This window comes from Rhipicephalus microplus, chromosome 8 (assembly GCF_043290135.1).
Source record: "Rhipicephalus microplus isolate Deutch F79 chromosome 8, USDA_Rmic, whole genome shotgun sequence".
Lineage (NCBI taxonomy): Eukaryota > Metazoa > Arthropoda > Arachnida > Ixodida > Ixodidae > Rhipicephalus > Rhipicephalus microplus.
The window spans coordinates 55,733,791-55,758,574 of NC_134707.1; the positions used below are offsets into that span (position 1 = coordinate 55,733,791).

Below are 24,784 nucleotides of genomic sequence, written 5' to 3' on the forward strand. Positions count from 1 at the left end.
TGCGATCGACTGGCCTTTCTGAACGGTTTTAGCCAGAACGCACTTTCTGTTTGCGTTTTTGCTTTTTCCTGAGTCCGCGTGCGTTTTCCCCCTCTTTCTCACTACCTCCTCTTTCTTGGCGCTATTTCCCCACTCCCGTGCAGGGTAGCAAACCGGATCCCAATATCTGGTCAATATTCCGGCCTTCCTTTTCTCTCTATCTCTCTCTTAGAATCCTAGATCTACAAAAATGAAAAAAAATGTAAACTAGTTGAATATGCTTACAAAAGCAAATTGAGGGTCCATAAACTCGCCTTCGAAACTTCGCGCCCGTCGTTCGGGATGTTGGGCCAATTCGATTTTCTCCGCCTCTCCCACCTCCCCCTCCCCCTAATGCATGCGTCTTGTTATCTTGTAAAACAGTCGGGACGCGCTCCTCTATAGCTGAAAGTCGGTCGCGCCCGCGATCTCATGAAAAAGGCATTTTCCGAGCGTCGCGTACATGATAATGCAGCTCCGCGATGCTGTCTTCGTGGCGGAGCGCCTTTCGCATTAGATGCATATGCGCAACTATATACGAGGGCTGCGAAAAACGAAGAAAGAAGTAAAGAAAAGAAAGACAGAAAGTAAGAAAGGCGTAACGACCTGAGCTAATGTGGCAGTTCCACGCTCGCGGACTTCCCCTCTCCATATCACCAACGACAACATTGAGAACAGGAACTTCATGAAGCGGGAGGTTATAAAAAAAAGAAAAAAAAAGAAGCGAAAAATTTAGTTAAAGGGAGTTCGGTAAAGGGAGTTCGGCCACTTCTGCTGTTCCTTAGCGCCCCTTTTGAAGCGGCTGCTGTCAATAAGGCCTGTTCATTACCCCCAATGATGTGTCCATTCGCCCAATACCCACGGGTCCCTCGACCTCGTTGAAGATTCTTGTTGTCCCGTCTGATGTGTCGGTTACCCTTGTTGTAGCGTCCTTTACACCTACCCATGTGTCCATTACTCTTGCTGATGCTTCCGTTACTCTCGTTGAACTGTTCACTGCTCCTTGTCCGACACGGTGGGCCAGTGGGGAAGGTTCTCGGCTGCGTGCCCGAAGGTCGCGGGTTCGATGCCGACTGCGGCGGTAGCGTTTCAGTGGAGGCCCATCTGCTATGCAACGTAAGGGCACGTTAAAAATACCAAGTGGTCGAAATTGTGGGAGTCCTACGCTACGGCGACACTCATATAGTCGTATGGTGTTTTTGAGATGCCAACCCCGGATTCTATTGTTCGCTGCTCCTATTGATGTGTCCGTCGCACCTGCTGGTGCGTCTTTTACCCATGTGTCGGTTGCACTTGCTTATGTCTGATTACCGATCTTAGTTTTGATCCTTTCATCTATCCATTCGTGGGGTTTAACGTCCCCAAAACCACCATATGATTATGAGAGACGCGGTAGTGTAGTGGAGGGATCCGGAAATTTTTGACCACCTGGGGTTCTTTAACGTGCACCCAAATCTGAGCACATGGGCCTACAACATTTCCGCCTCCATCGGAAATGCAGCCGGGATTCGATCCCGTGACGTGCGGGTCAGCAGCCGTGTACCTTAGCCACTAGACCACCGCGGCGGGGCTCTTTTCATCTATTCGAGTTGCCGATGAGAGTGTAATGCTAGCCGTGATCCAGGTAACATGTGCTGCACTTCGCCAGGTTGCCGTGGTCCAACCATGACTTCGTGGCAGAAGCTTGGCTTATCGTGATTACTTCAACTTCTTTTGCGCCGTCCAGTTCGACCTTTATGATCGTGCAGAATGAAACTTCACTTTGCCTAATCTTGTAACCAATAAGTAGTAAAGTTCAAAAGTTCTTTGGCTGGTCCTACATGTTTCCAAACTCCGCAATATTTTAATGGGATTACCAGGTCTGCCTCATACCTTAGCTCAGTGGAACGTGTTTCATCATTGCTCAATGCGCAAAGGCCGTGAAGGTCTTCGACAATGTTGGCGGCCGAGAGTCCCGGATGTTGCATGACATAAACAGCTATTTACTTCTCACATTTATGTTCGTAAAGCCGGTGACTAAAGTTACCTCGTTGTGAGAAGTACGCCGTCGCTTCATTTTGAGCTATGCATCCACTGCGAATCTGGATTTTTTTTTTTGCAATCAGCCATTTGGGCGAGAGGGGGTGGGGAAAGGACACTACGGTGAAGCTTGGCACTTGCTAATGTAAACCTCGATAAACGTTTATGTGAATGTGGAAGTTTATCCTCGTCGAGTCAAATAATCAGGCCGATGCGTTTATTAGATTATTGACCAAACCATCGCAGCTGCAGGGCAGATTTTGTGCCCCCTTTCAGCGCCGCAGCAATCAAGGGAAGTCTTTCTAAACGCTGCACGTTAGACGTTAGGCGTCGATACAAGCCAGCAAATGCCCGAAAAGAAAACAGACTCATGGCTGGTCCGCTGTTTTGCACTTTGGTTAGATAGAACAGCTAGATAACGCAAGAGAGGAAAAAGAATACGTCTCTAGTTACACGAATTCTCGGAGGCTCACAGCGACTTTACAAGTGGTTGCAGACACTTGAGCGATTTAAGTGCATGCTACCAAAGTTCACGTTGCTTTTCGTGCCACATATTCACCGGTGTATGTTCCTGCAGAGTCTTGGTTTGGGAAAATAGTTAAGATTATAGACGTGGTTTACTGTTCTCTGGAGAGTGCGGCCTTGGATTTCGTAACGAGTACAAAAAAACCCAGGGAATGTTCAACTTTGCTTCTCGGTCCGCAATAGTCTCGCGTATACACGCAGTTGCGCCAGCCATTCCGAATCTAAACGATCATGTACGACATCGAACCTATTGTGTTACAAGCCTCGGTGTTTGCATAAACATCGTTATTATTGTACACAGCCCAGTACAGGCGGCAGAGCGTTACCTTATCGCAGTGTTCGCAGTCGATGGTCAACAGGCAGCCGTTTGAGTGTCACTGTTTGAGAGCCTTATCGACGAAGAGTACACGTGCACAACCTGCCGTGCGTTAGGTACACTCTAAGCCAAAACGGAGCAACAGGGGTATAGGGGTTGCTCCTTTCAGGGAGCAATTGCATTGCCACTCCCATTACTCTCCTAAAAGGAGTAACTGCAGAGGGAGGAACCGTTGCTCTCCTTTCAGTTCCTCCTTCGGGGGATGAACAGTTACTCCCTCCAGTTCCTCCCTGCAGACCAACAGTTACTCCCACCAGTTGCTCTCTGCCGACCAACCATTACTCCCACCAGTTGCTCTTCTAAGAGCAACAGTTACTCTTTACCGTTCCTCCCACGTGTTCGCAGTTACTCTCTGAAAACCAACTGCACATGCTTCCAGTTACTCCTTGGGGAAATGAGTATTTATCTCGAGTATGCTTGTCACACGCTTAACACATGGCGAGAGCTCCTTGGAAGAGCACTGTTTGGGTGCTTCTAACACAAAAAGTGGACAATCTTGAAAGGAAAATAAATGCTTTATTGTTCTTTTTATGAGGCGACGTGTGACCACACGTAAAAGTAGACTTCGCCACACCACAGCCAGCACTAAACAAACACCATAATACATCAAAGGTTTTCTGCGTCATCCGTGGACAAACAATCTTGAATTTCTAGCATAGGGCAGTCTGTGTCATCATTGGTGAGAGAAGGGCAACTTCTCCAATTCTGAAGAACTCAAGTTTCGCAGCTGGTGTTTCCATCAGGCTAGCGCAGCAGAACATCACCGCAGGCATATGTGAAGCATCTCATTGCTGCAAGAAAAAAAATAGAAGTGTGAGGTTAAACATGCCAGAATCAATTCATAACAATGAGTCACACACACTGCAGCAGCGCTTACATTCTAGGATGTCTACTGCAAAACGAAATGTGAAAAAAAGGAAGGTTCGGCCAAACGTTACTTGGCAAGCCATATAAATGCTGATGTGGTAGACGCTCTTCACATGATGTCTCAGACAGCAATATTCTGGAAGAAAATGTGCAGCACCTCAACAAGGCATATTTGTAGCAGTTAAAGATACCCTTAGGTTCAGTTAACTTGTTTCCTATACACAGCTGAGTGACATTTCTATGAGCCCATTCACCAATGGGCATTCTAAATGAGGTCATGTGTGTGGCAAATAACACGTACTGTCCGCTCATGTTAAAATACTTATTTAGCTCGTGCACATAGTTGCTCTCGATTCTACTTTTCTATCATACGCTGCTGCGTCTTGAATTGTGCAATACCTGTAGGCACAAGCCAAGCATGCAAAGCCTGCTTGAAAGCAACCATTTGCAGAGGCTACATGATAATCTTCAGTATATTTCTTTGTACCTGACGCAAACGGCTGGATAAAGCTATAGACAAATAAATGTAGACCGTGCTACCTTCAAAAAATACTTTAAATTTAGAAAACTAGGGTGCATTTGTTCACTCGGTTGACGAGTCACAGCCACGAGATATGTAAACGAAGCAATATATCTTAAGGCATGCACAGATATTCTGATTCTTTGTTTGACAGTGTCACAGATAGCTTGCCAATACATATATATTTGAGAGCAACAAGATGTGAAGCTTTTATTAGTTCAACGTCTTGTTGGTTCACAGCCAAACAGGTTACTGCTTGTTAGACAAATTGGAATAAGCACACCATGGTTTCCAAAAAAAAAAAGCATTATTAGAAGTTAGCTCCCGGTGTGAATGTCTGCCTATTTATTTTGTACTGCCTTCTACATGTGCCACAAAGACATTTGTTGAGGATGTGCTACCAGTCAAGCCAAGATCGCATACTTGGTCAATGTGATGGAAATACAAACATTAGAAACACTGCCACCTCTAGTAAGAGCATAACACTTCAGTATCTTGGACTAGCAAAGAGGTGCACAAGAAAGTTAAGCCCACTCTTGCGGAACCTTGAACGCGAATATTTCAGAGTGGGGGAGGTCAACATGCTGTGGCACTTTTAAACCCACGAAACATCTGCAGAAAACAGGGTAAAGGCAAGTCAAGAAACGCTGTTATGAAGGCCTGCGCATGGACAGCTTTGTGAATCTAGGCCCAAGTGTTATGCTTTGTGCAAGCCAAAATCCATGTAAATAGGGAAAGCATACTTTTAGGAGTACCAGCGTAAACAAATCTTGGCAGTTGGCTTTTTAGTACAAACAGCAATCCCTGCAATGAAAACATAAACATTTTATCTTAACGGTAACAGTGTGAGCACACACACGGGCCAGCGGAGCCATGTCGAATTGTCAGTGCCAGTGTAACCATGTGGCATAATGAACTATTCTCTGGCCAACACATGCACAGTTTGCCCCTAAAAAGCGATGCTTTCATATACGTAGTACAAAAAGTCTGCACTTACCAAAATTCACTTGCTTTCTGTACTTTAGCATCGTTGGGAGCATCTTTATCTGCAGTATAACCAAATTTGTGTCATATCCCTGAAAAAAAGTAAAAGACATGCATCAAATATTGTTTCATTTGGTAGCAGTGAAGTCAGGTTAAGAACAGCCAAGTGGGAATCAGCCTAATTATGTGCATGCGGCAAATCCCAAACGGCGTTATTGAGGTTGTCGAAATTTTCGTCGAATGGTATTAACGTCGATATGTGACTTCAACGGCATGCCAAGTTTTCACAGCGCATAAAGATTTCATGATGCAGAATAATGACAGCGCTAACGAGAACATACAGCATTTATGATTGTCTTTTACAATATTCAGTTTTGCTAAGGTTTTGCAGCACTAAAGAAATCTGAAAGATTTGGGTCATTCCTCCTCCAATTGTTCTGTCAATATGTAAACTGCTCGCTTGATGGTGCGCTTATAAAATAGTACGTTCAGCGCAGAGGTGAAGCAAGTGACGCAGTGATGTGGGCAGATTTTTTTTTTTTAGGCGTGCGGGGAGGGGGGGGAGGGGGGGTCCGCTTATCTGAATAGGCCGGGCAAGCGAATATGGTCGTCAATTTGGGCTCCCTACGCCCGGCCTAAAAAAATTCTGTCCGCAACCGCCTGGCTATGCCAGTGAAGTGATGCGACAATGATTTGTTCACTTACTGATTTACATACACTTTACATCTCTAAAAAATGCGGCCCAAGGCCCCAACACTCAGCCGTTAACATTACATAAAGCCAATGGTAGAAAAGTGCCAGTATGAATGCAGCTACAACCCCGCCCCAATGTTTTTTCAAGCGAGGTAGTGTTGCGGAAATGAACTTTTAACTGCAAAAGTACACTGGCACTGCAGTGGTGACAGGGGAAGCAAGAGGGTATGCAGGCGGTAATAGAGGTAATTTAGTCCGATACGGCTAGCAATGGATACGGTGAATAAGATCAAATCATTTCTCTTTCAATAGCGCAACCACTCAACAATGTATTGTAAGAGCATTAAATGTTGCTGGAAATGCCACTCACCTGCACGCTGATGCATGCACAGTCCTTTGTCCGACGAGCGAACAGGCTTGCAGATAGCTGAAGACGTGTTTACGATGTGTTTGTTCCACCCAGCAGCAAAATCCACAACTACTTCGCGCTCCATAAAGATAAATATACACTAACCTTCATCACGAATAAGTAGAAACGCAAATCTGCGACACACACACACGATCAAAACATAGCTCACAAGCTCGCACGTCCATGTGCTCGCCAACCACAGACCATATGAAAATGAGTAAGTAGTGCGAACGCGAACCTAGTTGCGCCGAAAAAAAAAAAAAAACGTCGAGCAGTGGCAGCACAGGCGTCAGCGCAATAATTTCAGTGTGTTCTCCTAATACAATTATAAAAAAAAAACTGAGGTACACTAAAACTCATAAATAAATATAAAAAGTTGAGTGTAATTTTTATTTAGTGCTAGTCAACATAAACACTGAATAAAAATTACTTTGTAACTTACATCGTTTGCTACACTAGCGCCACACTTGTCGTGCGGGCGCAGATGGCGCAGATTTGTCATTCTGCCATCAAACTACACGGTGAAGCGTGCTACTAAGTGTATGGCTGATGAGAAGCGCGTCTGGGTCCGCTTTTTTTTTTTTTCTTCTCCGATATATCTGGGCGGGGGGGGGGGGGGGGGCTCCTTATGCACGTGTTTCGGTGCTTGATCGACTTTGACGCCCTTACTTCGCGGACGAACGGCGTGTCTAGGCTTTTTTTATCGTTGTTTTGCACGTGTTTCGGCGTTCGGTCCGCTTTGGCGTGCCAACTCTCCATTCTGCTGCTGCGTGTGTTAGATATTTGCCGTACTGTATTCTCAGGCCTTCTGTGTTCAGCCAGCGCTGCTATCTTATTATCTACGGATGCTAAAATAAATCACTGTTTTGGTTTGGTGAAGTTTGGCACACAGAACAAACAATAATCTGGCCCATGAATATCAATGTGGGCGGCATGCATATTTGTGTGCGGTGTCCTGCCGGGGAGTAACCGTTGCGTGACGAGAGCATTTACAGCGGTTCCTCCTTCCGTTGCTCCCTTACAAACTTAAGATGAATACAGTTGCTCCCCCATTCTCGAACAAGTCGGCCATCTTGTTCCGCTTGGTCTTTTCGGAGAGTAACAGTCGGTCTGAAGGAGTAAAAACAGCCGTTGCTCCCATTTTGGCCATTTTTGGCTTAGAGTGTAGACTTCCGGCCCTGTTTAAACAATATACAATGTTGGAACGTGTGCTGACGGTTGGAAACGGCGGCGCCAAAATGTGAACGAGGTGCATATGTGAACGCGCAGGCACAGCTGCACTTGTACCTTGCTGTATAGCACTCCCAGAGCCAGGCATTATACTGTCAACGGGGAGCAGAGTCATGTTGGCACTGCTGCAGAGGTCATTTGCTCTCACAGTAGAGTGTGCATTCTCGAGCAATGCGCTATCACGAACGTTTTCACAAATGGTACAAGTCAGGAACGGCTTTTAGGTGCGCAAACACCGAATCTTACGTCGAGGAAGCATGTTCTTGATGTGAGCGTCACGTACCCGACGTGGTGGTCTATAGTGGTTGTGGTCCTGGACTGCCGATCCGAAGGTCGCGGGACTGTATACGTCTACGCATAAAAAAAAATCGCCTGGTCTGCACAGACCACTCAGCGAAGTCACAGCAAGAGCTGGAAGTGTAGTCTTTTTAGAGCCTGTTGTAGACTGTCTAAGGATTATGTACTATACTTATAATCAGGTCCTGCTTAGCTAACTGGATATAGCCAGGAGACCGGACGCTTTTCACCTGTTTTCCTGTATATAGCCAGCATTTAACCAGGACCCGATTAAAAGTGTACACATGGAGGGTACCCACTACGCCACTAATCATCGCAATTTTTGATGAAGTAGGGAAGCGCGTTTCTGTCATGATGCAGAAAGGCGCGATACCCGGTATACACAAGGCACAGTTGTGGCAGTTTGGGCGTGTTGGCAAGACTTACTGATAACTTGTTTAAGTGCACTATCGGTAGAGGGCAGAAAAGAATTCATAGGGCGAGACAGTGGTGTTAAAGACCCGTGTGCCATCTTATGTGTTCTTTTGCGTGGTTCTCGTGTGGTTGTGTTTCAAACGCATTATGTACACTCTGGGCTGCGGCTGGTGACGAAGAATTATGGCTGAGCGCTTTGTATACTGGGTTAGAAGCATTTATCGGCCCGATCGTGGCGTGTTTCACAGTGTGTGATGTCTGGTTGTCATTTTACTCCACTACCTCGCTATATGAAATATGCAAATACGATGCCTTTCTCGACATGCCGCCTGTAGGTTCTTTATGCAAATGAGTTTGAAGCATAGGCGTGGCTCTGTGGAAGGATATTCGACTGCTGCGCAGAGGACCCCGCTTCGAATTCTATCTCTTCCTACGAAATTTTTCTCAATGCATTTTTTTTTAATTTCCCGCAGTAGCAGTTACAGACGCAAGCGGTGACGCAAAACCACTTCGCCAAGATTGTCTGTTGGGATCTCATACAAGCTTTTAGCGTGAATCTAATGACAGAGCGATATTGCATATGAAGTCACAATGAAGCATTTAACAGTAGAACCTTCTCGTAATGAATTGTGTAAAGTGCTTCCTCGATACTCGGCAGGCGGAGTCGTTAGGGGGCACCATTGTTGGCCATCATCATCATCGTCACTCGTGGCATGTCTTGTATGGCTGTTAATAATGAACGCGCATCGATCTCATTTTGTTCCATCGGGTGGCCCGTGGCCTTCTTTTTTCCGCTCTATTTCCTATTACGCGACCGGCTACTTTGCTTCTATCTCCATTGATCCGGGACCGGGAACCCTAATCAAGCTTTACCGCCGTCCCCCCCCCCCCCCTTTTTTTTTTTTATTGCCGCGACTGACCGTATTCCCTTTGATCGCATGGAAAACGGCTAGCGGCTCTGCCCTTGCAGACACGCGATGCGCGAACACAGCAGACCTGAGGCAGCTTAGGTCAAAGCTGCCAGGTTGACATAGCACGTGCCAAGTTTATGTCCCAGTCAACGCCTTCGTATATTACTGCTGCAGTTTGGATAGTCGGGGCGATTCTTATGGCCGACGTCGGCGTTTTAGCATGATGTTCGTGTGCTTACAGATCGGAACAGTCATAATAGATAGATGGCGAAGAGGCTTAGATTTGAATTAGGCTGGCGAATAAAATTCGAAATAGCCGCACCGAGGCCATATTGTAAATATAGATTGGATGATGCGAACAGGCAAAAACAAAAGAGTGCAGCACACTCGAGGTAATTAAGGTAATTAAGACGATTTTACCGTAATTAAGACGAGAGTGTCAGAGCCGACATTGTGACAGATACTTCAACGCCTGAATTCACATGTGAGCCCCCATAAAGTGGACGGATGGGTGATCGCAGCTCAGTTGGTAGAATATCAGATGCGTTATTTAAAGGTCGCAGGTTCGATTCCTGCCGGCGGCAAGCTATCTTTTCGTCCAATTTTCTTTCTTCACATATACATTAGAATTCGTTCTAATAACATATCCTGTGCTTTGCATGATATGTTTGTCTGTGAGTTCGAAATATTATTGCGTCTAACAAAGAAAGAACTCTTAAATTTAAACTTCATAATGTAGACCTAGACATTTGCTTTGACTTCATGCTGTGCCGTCACGTGGCCCATAGTGATCTACCACCGCACAGACAATACCTCTGATCAGAGCTATAATTTTAAATGCGCGTGTGACTTGAACGTTCCTCAATCGATCGATCCAATGTTCGACGAAACCTCTTCAAGCGAAACGCTCGTCTCAAGTTCTTTAAATAATGTCTACTATAAAATTAATGTTCCTTCGTTCTTAACCGATAGCTTCCGACACCTGTAGCATCCAAATATAAACTGACCTTGAATCGTTAAACGCACATCACAACAGTGTTCGAGTCTGCACACAGAAGCGCTGCTATTCTGAAAGATGAAATTGTTCTGTCGTCATGCGTTTGAGGACGGATGGAAAATGTAAATCAAATTGCTGCGGAGGTATCGAAGATGTGGTTTGTGGCGCAGAGGTATACAATTGATATGTGGAGTGTAACGTCCCAAAACCACCATATGATTATGAGAGACGCCGTAGTGAAGGGCTCCGGAAATTTCGACCACATGGGGGTTCTTTAACGTGCACCCAAATCTGAGCACACGGGCCTACAACATTTCCGCCTCCATCGGAAATGCAGCCGCCGCCGCCGGGATTTGAACCCGCGACCTGCGGGTCAGCAGCCGAGTACCTTAGCCACTAGACTACCGCGGTGGAGCTGCGCAGATGTGTAGAAAAAATACTTACGCTTTACATTTGCCTCCAATAGTAGAAGGCGATAGCGTAATAGGCCCCATATACGCATCGCCTTCAACTATGCCCTAAGGAAAGGAATGTGTGCGCTCGTAACATTGGCTCTTTCTAACTATCCCATAGCACATACTGCAAGTGCAGGGGCAAAGTGCCCACAACGCCATAATTCTTCCTTTTGCAAATTTGTGAAGCACCCATACTATACGCGCCCGTAAGTTGCCACGCGGGCTTGCGTATAGCATGCGCACTTTGTGATGACGTGCACTGAACCACTCACTCGTGGCGAAGTTCACAAGGTTCTGACGCCTGATGCAATTCAGCGATTCCCCCCACGCAATATTGCAATGTTACGAGTATCATGTCCTCCTTGCACACTACATTCATATAGCGTTTATTTTTATATTTTTTTCTACAGAACAGTTTGAAGCACTGGAGTAGCTCGGTGATAAAACTCCCGCTTTCCACGCAGAAGGCCGTTGTTCTGTTTTCGCTCGGGTGGAGCATTTATTTATTGTTTACTTTTGATAGCATCATACATAGTGATCCCTCATCGTCAACGCTGATTTTGTCTGATGACCGCCGACACTAGGAATTACCGGGAAACTAGATCTTTAACGCTATCGCGTTAAAAGGCACACAATGAGCGCGTGTTATCGCCGCACATTTGATTGACTTGCACATTTCGGCAAATCAGATGCGTTACAGCGTGTTCTCACAGGCCCTGTATTGTCAAGACTGGCGCAACGCACGCTTAAGAGAAAAAGATGCGACCCTGGCTCTAAAGGATGTCCACAGGCTCAAATAGAAAACTCTCGTAACATTCACGAAGCGATTATTTTCGCCTGTGTATTCGTCATCGAGTACCTTGAGTTTGCTAATTCATTATTTAATCTGTCCAACCAAACCGTTTCTTTCATTATTAGTTGATTTGACTGCGCTATCGATATCAATACGTAGACGCTTTCATTGGCTAATTTTGCTCGAACAGTTCGCGAATAGCCTTTATGTTATCGAAATAGATAGCATTTGTCTTACGTTATCGTACGGTTTTGCATTTATATATGCTATTGCGGTGTTTATAATTCGTTCATCATTCGCGCAATCAATGCCAATACGGTGCTGGTGTCTCAGTCAGGATACTGTGCGTTGTCGCCTTTTGCCACAATTATGTATTTCTAACAAACAAACAAACAAACAAACAAACAAACAAACAAACAAACAAAGAAACAAACCTAACTAACTAACTAACTAACTAACTAACTAACTAACTAACTAACTAACTAACTAACTAACTAACTAACTAACTATGTGTATAATGCGATACAACAAAGGGACTGAATTTGACTACAAAAGTTGCACGCATGGTCTGGCTGCTCGATGCCGCTCCATTAGCCTTTGTCCCGGCGCAGAGACTAAAGCTGATGCGAGGCTATAGAGCGCAATGGCAAAACGCTATCATCTTTTGCATATAGGCTGCAAAGTATAAACGCATTAAACTACAACAAACGAAAGCTCCGTGCGAGTGTGTTTTGCGACGGCTTCCTGCGATAACTAAAATGAATTGTGCCTCGTCAACGACGTGTGCTGTATATAAAGCAGCAGCCTTTGTCGTGCAGCATTGTGCTATTCGACTTCGAAACTTGCTCTCAAACAGTCTTCACGACGGCAACTGTATCGTTTGCGTAGTTTCGCTTTGGAAACAAGTCATCAAATTATGCTTTATGTCTTCTGTTGGGATAATTTCAGATCATCGAGTCGTCCATGTTGAAGACTTCGCCGTTCCTAATTGCGCATTCAGCATGACTCTGCAATTGTTGTTCTTCAAGAAACCGGAACGAGTTTTTCAAAGCACTCCCGCTGCAAGGTCAAGTCGGGGCCGTTCGAGTTCGTCTTTATTTATTTATTTATTTTATTCTATTTTCCTCAAGGGTCCCTAACAGAAGGGACATTACATGAGGGATGGCCATACAAGAAATGGGGAAAGGCAAAGTTGGATGTGCAACAAAAAAAAAAAAAACTAATTTTAGGACATAGCTTGGTAACAGTGTGCGCTATTCTTTGGCGTAGTTATGTGCGAGGCACTTTTAGTATAAGGTTCGTAACGTTAGCGTTCATCGGGAACGATCGATACGCTATTTTCGTCGCTTCCAACGAGGGCACCCAAAAGGAGAGCGTACGACGCACGTGTAGTGGTGACAAACTCTAACGCAAAGTTTTGATTGCCCTATACTGTAACGTATTATGTGCTATACCGTAATGCCATCTTCCAACGTATCGTTGGAAGAATCGCGAAAATGTGCGTAATGAACTAAGCATGGGAATGATGAGACTAACTTTTTTAATGAACCCCAGGTGGTCGAAATTTGCGGAGCCCTCCACTACGGCGTCTCTCATAATCGTACGGTGGTTTTGGGACGTTAAACCGCACATATCAATCGATCATATCAATCGATGATACTAACCCTTCGATTTACTTCTTTTAAAGGGGCCCGATTTTCGGTCATAACGCATGTCACGTTTGTTAATCCTTGCGCGTTTACGAATAAGCTGGTGGAAATTTAGCACCTTTCGTCGAGCATTGAATCCAAAATTGAACCTTTTTATAAACACGAGGTTGGCCCGAGAGTTGGTCATCACTGGTGCACTCGTCAACGGTGACGTAACGTGCGAGCATGTGCACTCCGGCCGACGGTTTTGTTTCGTGCTCATCTGCACGTCTATTCGAGTTATTGCTGATTTGTTCAGCTTGACACTCCAATATAATCATTTACAATGGCTGAAAGCTTCATAGAAGCCGACGGTTCCGCTCCACACTTCACATGTCGCAGTCACACACGCTATGGCAAAACGGCGCCTCACTGGGGCAACTACTGGGGAAGCTTTTGAACCGAGGTATTTTTTTCAAAGTCCATTTTTCATATATTTATAGATGCAATACAGCTTCTCCATTTTTTTTACTGGAAACCTCTAATTGTTAGGTGGTGGTGTAATGGGCCATTTTAAAATTCCTCACTTAATTCGTAGATGCGGGTTTCGACGAGCATGATCTGTGAAAAAGAGTTTGCCCATACCACGAAAGTGCTTGCACTGCTTTCTACAATTTTTACGACAAGACGTATATTTCAGCAAAAGAAAAAAAAAACTACTCAATCATAGTTGGAGAAGTCATTGGAATCGTGCTCGAACCGGTGCTGTCTTCCCCAAACCGACACCTCACAATCATGTAAAATTTTTTTTCTATCCGCTGTTTTTGGTATTCCTATCGTTAGTCTTGAAACTAAAGATAAATGAAAGTGCCCTGAACTTCTCGTTTATTACTCGCGTCTCTTCGCCGATCGATGCTGTAATCTCGTGGGCAGTCTCTCTAACGATGGCCGCGGGGACGTACCTCCGAGAAACGCATGTATGAAGAAGCAGAGTCTTAAGGGCAATTCGATGTGTTCTTGTGTCATCAAGGAGAATTGCCGAACTGGCTTGGAATCCCGGCGTTTTCTTTCTTTCTTTCTTTCTTTCTTTCTTTCTTTCTTTCTTTCTTTCTTTCTTTCTTTCTTTCTTTCTTTCTTTCTTTTTTCTTTCTTTCTTCCTTTCTTTCTTTTTCTTTCTTTCTTTCCTTCCTTCTTTCTTTCTTTTTCCCTTTCTTTTTTTCTTTCTTTCTTTCTTTTAAAATATTTACTTGGGTTCCTGCTGTTACTAGAGATAAAGCAAACAGTAAGAAAAGAAGACTGGTGCTATCGAAAAACCAGAGAAGTTCGACGACTTCAAGTGCTATATACGCTCCTTCGTGGCCCTCATCTCGCCACTTTTATTTATATCTCACTCTGTTCGGCCATTGGTACGTGACTCGCATATCTCGTGACATTGTCGTTCCTACTCGAGGAGGTCTAAAAAAAAAAAAAACCCTCCTTGTTCCTACTCTGCAAGGTCAGCTCTCGCTTTCACTTGATAAGGTCCTCGCATCGCCTACTATATATACTTGCAGATGAGGGTGAATTTCGAACGTCGCGCTGCTCCTCAAAGCAATTGCTTCCCCGATGGCTTCTGAACACAAAATTCGGGAAGCAGCGGGGAGGTTTCTGAAGCCATCGCAAACATCGGGCGCCCTTTATGTCCGCAATGTGGCCATCACGCGTCCTAGACGGCCGTCTGTATCCGCTCGCTCCTTGTATGCCCGTCTCGTGACGTCAAAAGCCCGTAAGAAGTTTACGCTCGCGATTTGTCTGGCTTTATTTTATGCCGTTTCTGTGGGCCCACGACCATTGCTCATAGCTGTTTGTCTCGGTGCCCTCCCTTTTCGCTGAGGTCTGATCCGGTTGCTCTTACGCTAACGCAGAAAACGAATCGCGGGCGTTTGACTTTCGACCTATCACAGGACGCCGCACTTTCCTTTGTTTATTTACGGGTTCCAGCGCAGTTTCACTACGCGGATTTCAATGGCCCTGCCTTGTGCTCTTTCGCTTGGCCGGGCGACTTTGTGTTTGTTTGTACTTGGCTTTCGGTGTGTCTCCTCTATTCACGTGTTCGAAATACGAGTGAAAGTGCCGAAGCTGTTGTTTCGTTTTCCTTCGGTTAGGCCTAAAGTCTCCCCATGACGTCGCCATCTTTTCTCTATTCTTCTGTTTACGCTTTCGAGACTGAAGCCACATTTATGCAGGTCTCTGTTTTCGCACTTTATTTTCGCTTTTGTGTTCGCTTTTCGGTACATCGACATCTGCGGTCGTGAGCCGTCCGCGTCTCTTCATTAAACACACGAGCCGAGATTCTCGGTTGAACCGTCAAGCAGTAGGCGACATCGTTTGCAGAGAAATGGGAGCTGCGTCGCCAAAGGCGACCCGGACTCGACCGAGTTAATGTTCCGTGGAAAAGCGTGCAAATGTTCCTTTCAGACAGCCGAGTTTTTCTCCCCCTTTCACATAGAAAGAGAGACTGTTCGTGCATGACAGCGGTGGAGGTAATCGTACTTTCGGGGATAATGGAAAAAAGGAACTTCGCTCATGCAGCACTTCGTCATACGCGTCGCCATCTTCCAACCGCTCGCCACAGACAATCTCATATTTTTTTTCTACTTGTTTTCTTTTCTTCCCGGGTCACGGCGATGCGACTGGTTCGCGTGGAAAGATGACGACGTTGACGATGTCCGCACCAACCGCGCACGTAACGTCCGACGCGTCACGCAAGAGACGAATCGACGCTTTTTATTTGTTGGTGTATAAGACCATAGGGCCCGTCTTGAAGTTGTCGGTTTGTCTTGTCCTTTTCGTCACTGCCACTGTCGCCGCTCTTTTTTTTTCTTTTATTTACAGTAAGCCGGATACAGGGCTCACTGCAGGGGCAAAGGGCTAAAGGCGAACAGCCTGACAAAGGCCCTTGTCCCTCCGCAGTCCGTGGCAGTTTGCATCACGTTCCTAGCCGACACTCGCTGCGTGGGTCATCGACTTATGGCGTTATCCTTGCTCCATGAACGAGAGGCTATAGCAGTGAATGACACGTTAATGTCAGGTCGTCGTGCATCTGAACCGTGGGGATGCGTTCACTGTGCTCGTAAAGGCGTGCAGAAAAGCTTGCCGAATACTCTTTAGGTTAACGCTCCTTGCATTTGAGTGACTCGCTCTTGTTACGTTTTAGGAGCAAAGCTCCTCGAGTGAGAGGCTTGTCCATTTGACGGCGTTGGTGTTCTCCGTAGCCGTGATGACGATGGCTCCGATGACGATGACGATCGTGAACGACGACTGGCTTGTGCAGAGCACGACGTCTCGCTATGCTCTACGGCGCGTTGCTTATGACAGAGAACCAACAAGTCCCAGAGGAACCTGCACAGACCTCGTCTTTGACACCTTCAGGTGAATCTCATGCCACAACGCAGTAATATGAAAGGCGAAACGGAATTCACAACGCAACACGTTATACCAGTTATGACCAATGAACAGGATATATAAGCTGTACACACCGCTTTGTTCCTCATTTATATGCGAGAGTGGTCAGTGTGCACGGGCGATTTACGGTAACACTCTTCATTCACTTCCTGGATATGCCGTGTTTTTTTTCTTTGTCATTGTGGGCTTAACAAAGTTGAGATTAGACCCCAGTGAGAAGATCTACCAGAGTGGATCTGACGTGTTCTGGTGTGCTTTGGTGTTCACACCACGCAGGCTACACTGTTGTGTCCTGGGGGGAACACCAGTTTCGTGTGGTGTGTTCTGGTAGCATGGAGACACAGGGCTTAGCTTTCGAGAGCATGAAAAATGTAAAAGTAGACACCTGCATAGGACGAGAGACTGCTGTCACGTTTAAGCGACTGTTCCATGTTTTTCAACCTACCTGGATGTCTGTTTGGCTAACTTTTTTTTTTTCAGAACTTGTAATGGCTTCTTGAATTGCCGTCTGATTGCTAGCTTTATTTGTATATTTACCCGCTCCCATCCGAAACGTGTATTGCCATATCGCTTGGTGACTGCAGTCTACGCGCTGAAACAGATCGTTTACGGCTGTTCACTTAATGACCTGTCAGGTCTACTTGATATTTCAACTCGACTAGTTAATGAACTAGCGTTTTTCTGTGGGTAGCCTGAAAACATATTGGAAAGACAGCTCATTAACTGTGGCAAATGTATCTTAGTGCGTAGACTTTTTTTTGTAGCAAGTACGCTGCTGCATAGACACTAGAGAGATTGATTGTTTTTTGAGAGTGAGCTAATGAGAGAGGGCAAGGAGACGAAATGCCGTGAGGTACTGCAGTGATAAGCGATTGAATGCGATGTGGAGAACTCCTTTGGTCGAGGCTTGAACAAATTTGTTCTCGCATCTTGAACACTATTGGTTAGTGTGCTCCTAGCCACAAGGCTGATAGTACGCAATGCATCACACCTCATGAATCAGTGAATAATAATAATAATAATAATAATAATAATAATAATAATAATAATAATAATAATAATAATAATAATAATAATAATAATAATAATAATAATAATAATAATAACTTCTTTATTTCCATCACCGATGGAGGAGACTGCAGATAAAAGTTGCTTTAGACACAAGCAACTTCTATATGTGCATATGTGCACCACGTCCTAGGTTCTCCTTGACCTATACGACGAGAAGCAACACAGGCGGAGACACAAGTTACGGGGACAGGACATGCTTAACAAATCGGAATTCCCTCGAGCCAGTGACGTCACTATTCTCGGGCACCTGCTGTGCCCGTTTAGCAGCTATGTCGTCGCCCCGCCAAGCTGGACACCGCGGGTTCGATTCCCCACGAAAAAGGGGTCGCATCGATCATCTTTTATTCTCAATTACCCCTTCTCCAGCACAGGGCAGCCAGACGGTCTAAGAGCTGGCTAACGTCTCCTTCCCATTGGATGAGACGAGGAAATTCAAGGAGCTTTCAGTGGGCGTTGATCGAGGTGGTGAACGGCGAAGAACCCCGAACAGTAAGAAAAGTAATCCAGACTCCCACAGAAGGCACCTCGTCTTATAATTATAACGCGGTGTGCAATTAAAAGTCAGGAGTCGCGTTCACATGTCGGGTGATGGCAGGGCGGGTCAGGGAACAAACGTGGGTATCGGATGTCTTAGTTGACAATGGTGGGAGATGGACCTTGGCTGGTCACGTAATGCGAAGAGCAAACAACCGCTGGACAGCAAGGGCAACGGAATGATTTATCATGTGCGGAGAAATGCCATCGACGAAAGTGGATAGTTAGACGGAGTAACCAATTTAAGAAAAATGGCGGCTTGGGCTAGTTAGTAGAGCCCTATGACTGTTATAGCGCGAACTCAAAAGAAGGCAAATAAGGTACACGAAGACGGGTGCTCGTCTTTGCGTACCTGTTGTGTACCTCGTCGTCGTGTATCGTCTTCGTGTACCTTGGTGTTCTGTTTCTGAGTTCGGGCAATAACAATCATCAATGTAAGAAGATCGCAAGTATAAAAATGGAATCGGAAATCATCGGGAGGAGCCTTCGTCTTGCAGTGCGCTTAAATAGGCCGAGAACGATGAATATTTCGCAACTAAAGAATTCAATAATATTTCATATTGGCGGGAAGTTCAGCTATATATATGGAACATACGTATATAAAAATGGTTGCCGTTGGTGGCTACATTGGGTCATATCGGCTACTTTTTGACCCGTTTGGGGACGAAAATTTTCAGTTGGCGACATGGCTATTTACTTGCTAGTTTTAAGTATCTGGTTTTCCTTATTGAAAATGCCTGTTATTTATTTATTTTGTTATTCCATTCATTTAAAAAATAGTAAAAATTCTGTTTAAAACATTACTCCTCTTCTGAATGAATGAATGATTGATTGATGTGGGGAGTTTAACGTCCCAAAACAACCATATGATATTATAGTGACATAATAAGTGACGTGGCTTCCTTGGCTAGATTTGACGTGAGTTCTGGCTCCTTTTCAGTTATAGCTAACCGCAACACTGGCGGGAAGCACAGTGTCTTTTTCCTGCCCCGACTATAATGGTGCGCGTGGCGCACCGAATCATTGCTGACGTTAGCAGTTAAACGACACCATCCTAATGCAAAATCCCAGAGGTGGACGGTCCATTCAGCAGCGTTGCGTGTTTTCATTGATTGCCTGTCAGGCGTGAAGCCCCGTGGCACGCATTCTCTACGGGTGACTGGATTGTTTTGTAACACGACGAATAAAAGAGCTGTTCCAGCACTCCGTTCTATGTGTTATATTCTTGTTGTATTTGTATTGTATTCTAGAACACGCTCTATCCCGTTTTTTTTATTATTGTGCGAATGAATAGGTGCCATGACGTTTGTCGTGTACTACGACGATTAATTTCGTATGCCTATAGCAGGCAAAGCGCTGGCCAAGAAGCATCTCACGGTGGTAGTTTTTTGAGACTGAAATCTGTAGCGCATCAAGATAGAAAAAAGAGAAGCGCATTGTGCGTGAATCATCGCCAAATTAGGTGCCACGCTTTTGTGCACCCATTTTAACAAGATCGCCTGGTGGCTTAGCTTGTATCTACTTGCGGGTATAATTTATAACCATGATTAAGCGGTTTGTCTTCACTTGAAGTAGGGCGCAGCAGGCACTTACACATACACACGCGCACAGACACACACACACACACACACACACCACACCTCAGTAGTGCAAGCAGTAATCTGTAGCGTAATGTTCAACCGAACATAATGCCGGCTAAGTTATGTCCTTCAATTTTATGTATCCAAGTGTTATCACCCATCCAATAGAAGGTGCGCTGATTTGTAACTGTTGTCGACCTGTGGGGATAGTCCATGCACACTTCGACATCCACGTATCACATGAACAGGGCAGAAACGGTATATAGGACACCATTGGCTAAGCGGTGGCGGCATGCAGGTATCGCTGCTTTGCCACTGCCAGTGCACGGCCGCTGGATAAAAAACTTGTTTTATATTCAGCGGCAGTGGCCAGTGTGTGGCCCTTGCTAAGGGGAGAGGGGGAAGGGATGCGAGGAGGAAGAAAAGAAAGAGCAGTGACCTACACCGTTCCACTTGGCGGCTATCGTTGTTTTGCCAGCGTCGCTGCTTCCAGAGGCAGGGGAGACGTAAATGTGCGGCTAACACGAAAGCGGTTATTTCCTAAAACCAACTGACGTAACCGCCCTAAACTATTTCATACGGGGTATTTGTTTCCCGGGTCTCGGGACCTTAATGAGGCCTTGCACTCGCGTTGTGCGTCGCGCAGTTTAGTTAAATATGAGTGCGCAGACACCTCGTGATGTGTCACGATTAATTGATTAACTTCGCGTCCGCTTATTGTAGTTTCCTATGTATACAGGGTGTTCCAGGTAAATTTAGTAAGAGTTTAAAAATATGCGGGTACACGCGATTATGCCGTGACAAAACGCATGTTGCTCACAGTTGCCTGGAGCTAGACTATTTTTCTTGTGTTCACAAATATCGTTTAATTAGATATGTTTAATTAACTAACTTTTGAAGGAACGATGATGGATTAAAAATTCAATGAGAAAGTTGTAGATCGGTTTGCAAAGCGCCCAAATAAATAGTTTTGAATTTTATATGTGTCAACTACGAGTGTTTTTCTGCTATTTACAAATGCCCGCACCACGTGACAAACTCGCTCGTGCGCCAGTGCGCACAATGATTCTAGTGCTCCCTAACGTTCTGCGTACGAAAGATCATAGCATTTGCCCCATTATGCTTTCTCAGCAGGGCCGCAACAATGGTGGCGGCTTCAAGATGGACACGTTCTTCTGTGGACCACAAAAACGATAACCGCTTTGACTGCATATCGCTGTCATGAACTGGTGTGAGGGAAGCGTGTCGTTCGTTCGAGGAACGTTAGGGAGCACTAGAATCATCGTGCGCACTCACGCGCGAGCGAGTTTGTCACGTGGTATTTTTTTGTATTTCGCGGGCATTTGTAATTAGCAGAAAAACACTAATACTTAACAGATATAAAATTGAAAACTATCTATTTGGACATTTTGCAAACCGATCTACAACTTTCTCGTAGAAATTTTTATCCATCTTCGTTCTTTCACAACTTAGGAAATTAAACAGATCTAATTAAACAATAATTGAGAACACACAAAAAATAGTCAAACTCCAGGCAATGGGGAGCAACATGCATTTGGTCACGTCGTAATTACGTGTTTTCGGCCTATTTTTAAACTCTGGCTAAAGTTACGTGGGACAACTTGTATAGCCTTAGGCACTGATTGGTGCCTCCCCCCCCCCCCCCAAAAAAAAACAACAACAACGCATGCAAGTTTTCTTTGTCCATAAAATCTAACAGTGATCGTGCATGCAATGAATTTGCCATTGTTTTGCAATAACAACTGGAAGAAGAGAGAACTATACTCCACCGCGATAGACGCAAAATTGAAACGCCTGCATGTGTAGCCTTTGCAAAGTGACGTTTTGTAGGCAACGTGAATTCACGTTGACGTCATATTGACGTCATCAGAATACTCTTTTTCGCATCACTCGTGTGGACGCCGACGATCACGGTTCGTGTTCGATGCGGCACCTATATGGCGTTCGTCTCAATAGATTGACACGTCGCTGCAGCTGGCCTCTTTAAAACGGCTCTCACCCTCTGTCGTACCAAAGCGACGCATTGCAATCTGTGTGCTCCGCCCGAGGCAGCTGTGCTGTACAGGCCAAACGAAACGCCGGCCGAGCATCGATCATCATGGGATCGCGGGGGACTGGCGAAACGCGGCATGGGACAGATTAGGCCTGTCGCCCTTGGCTGCCATTTGTTTTTGCTTTAATCTCGCGTCTTATCGTGGCTACAGCCGTCGGATCCGGGCTGACCCACATCACTCCTTCCCGCACCCCTGCATCGCAATCCCCCCTTCCTGTCTTGTTCACCCCCCCCCCCCCTCCCTTCCATTTCAGCCTCGCGACATAGGCCTTGCCCGCGCATTAAATCGCCTTTGACGCTGCTACCGCCGTACAAACGGTGACTAATCGCCTAGGCGGGTGCGGCGCTTAGCTGACGTCATAACTCATCGCCGACGTCAGCGGTGCCGTAAGCCTTCTCCAGCTTATAGTTATCTATCGTGATGCGTTTCGCTTTTGTCTCTGTAGCTTTCGATTAGCGCTCGGGCTGATCCGCCATGAAGAGGAGGGAACTTGCGCGCGCGTTTCCATGGCGATCCGTTTTCATTTGCGGGCGATAAATAGAAACGCAGACCTGCCGCGTGCTTTCCGCCGCTGCGGCACTGTCCGGGGCAATTACCGAATGTCGGGGATTCTAAGCGGTTCTAGCATTTCTGACTGTCAACTTGGATATACAAATATGTAGTGCGTGTATGGCGATGGCTTGTAATAGCTAATAAGCTTCGTGATACATGTGTGCCTGTGTCAATAAGAAATAAGATGACGGTGAACACGACGACAGCATTGGAAAAAAAAAAGTGAAGTGTTAAAGGCACGCATACGTTTAATGATAGCGCAGTGTTTGTTTTACAAAACATTATTTTCTTTCTTAAATAGAAAATACATAGTAAAATGGCGCTAATGGCGATACGTAATTTTAATGATAATCCATCAATCATTTATCTTATAACAGAGATTTGTTTAATAATAATACTAATAATAATAACAATAATAATAATATACTGTCATTATTATTACCATTAATAGCATTGTTATCGCGACTATTATTTGACTTGCGTACGCGAGGGCGCAGTGAAAGAGGAAGAGAGCAGGTTGACTATTGCCCCCTAGAGGGCGAACCTGGGCACAATGCCTGCCTATACTCTTACGGGAGGAAGAAAGAGATACACGAAAGAAAGAGGGGCTGACAGAAAGTGGTAAGAATATTGGAAAGAGAGAAAAAAAATGCTCAATAGATGGTGGGCTGCCACCCGAGGCGTCGGGTTTCGATGGCCCGCGCGCTATAGCCTCCTCACGACAATGTCCACTTCGTTCTCGTCGCTTCCCACACGAACGGCAGCACGTGACAAGTTCCCCGTACGGATGAGTGTTACAGGCGCTTGTACTCATATCCTCCCATGCCCCTTCCGCTGCCTGCTCTAAACCGCGTTGAATAGCGCCCGATAGCTCCACGTCTGCCATTTATGAGCGTTAGACATTTGACTCACGGCAGCGGACAGTACGGCGAAAACGGGCAGGTGGTTAACGTTGCCAATCGACGTGGCCAGCACTGGGCAGCGCCGGCTGCAGAACGTGCCCGACAACGCTGCCTTCGACGTACACGTCATGCGCCGGCACGTTAACAAGCCTTCTTACAGACACGGTCTCGCGAAAAAACACCCCGTGCACCTCCGAGAGCAGGCTCCTTTAGCATCATTCACTTTGTGGATATGGCGGTGGTTTTGTTGTTGTTGTTGTGTTGTTGTTGTGTTGTTGTTGTTGTGTTGTTGTTGTTGTTGTTGTTGTTGTTGTTGTTGTTGTTGTTGTTGTTGTTGTTGTTGTTGTTGTTGTTGGGACTTAACCTTCCACGATTCGTTAGAAGTAGGAAGCGCCCCGCCGCGGGGGTCTAGTGGCTAAGGTACTCGGCTGCTGACCCGCAGGGCGCGGGTTCGAATCCCGGCTGCGGCGGCTGCATTTCCGATGGAGGCGGAAATGTTGTAGGCCCGTGTGCTCAGATTTGGGTGCACGTTAAAGAACCCCAGGTGGTCTAAATTTCCGGAGCCCTCCACTACGGCGTCTCTCATAATCATATAGTGGTTTTGGGACGTTAAACCCCACATATCAATCAATCAAGTAGGAAGCACTGTAGCCGGCTGCAGGCGAGAATAAATGTGCTAGTGCCCACGGATCGCAGTGCTTGTGCCTACTGTTCTTTGTGTCTTTGCGAACATCACGCTGCACTTGCTCCGTGTAAACGTCGTCAACCTTATAAACGCCAAGAGTTCAGCCGGCACGTAGGAAACCTTTCGTTATACAAGTTTATTTATTGGTATAGAGGTGTTTCCTAAATTGTCGCCCGAGTTGGCGGGAAAACGCCATTGAGGTATGTGGACAAACGCTCTTTCGTGATTTATAGCGTCCCCTGCATTGATCGACATGTCCGGCAACTGCTGCCTTCACGTAGTTCAGCTTCGTTTGCTGAACAACACAACAGGTGCGAGTGGAAAGGTTGAGGTGAAGGCTTGACCTGGAGCGTCGATGAAAAATAATGGTTCTGTCTCAAATTCCTCGTTTCTTTATTTACGCACCAAGACCTTTCTCTATGTGGCAATTTGCGATCGCTCAATCCGGGGCAAGACCTAGCTTTGCTTAAGTGCGCCTAATTGGTTCACTAATTGCCTCGGGGAGAAGCAGCGTCGCTATTCAGCCTTTGGAAGATTTTTTTTTTTCTTCTTCCGTTTGTGGTACCCTGACAATGGAGCTTCTGGGACGTTTACGAGGCAGACGGAGCTCGCAAAAAGTGTCGTCATGCAAGTTCGAGGAAAACCAAATACAAAGGCTTTTGTAGTTTTCTTATACTTCTTTTTTTTTTCCTTCAGCGAATAGAGTTAAGTGAGTGGGCTTCGACCTCGTTAATTATTTTGCATGTGTCGCGATGTTTGTACCCAAAAAATCAAAGCAGTAAAAACAGCACTCTGCAATACCTGG

The 24,784-nt window shown here is 45.7% G+C and overlaps 1 protein-coding gene and 1 long non-coding RNA gene across 3 annotated transcripts in view; one reads left to right on the forward strand and one right to left on the reverse strand.

Moving 5' to 3' along the window:
* inaE (inactivation no afterpotential E) overlaps window positions 1–24,784 on the forward strand; it is a 220,185-nt gene that overhangs the window by 3,813 nt on the left and 191,588 nt on the right. The window lies entirely within an intron of this gene.
* On the reverse strand, window positions 3,435–6,937 carry LOC142769053 (uncharacterized). Its single transcript, XR_012885627.1, has 2 exons — window positions 6,373–6,937; window positions 3,435–5,401 (listed from the first exon to the last, which is right to left on the reverse strand). It is a non-coding gene; the product is annotated as an uncharacterized LOC142769053 (long non-coding RNA).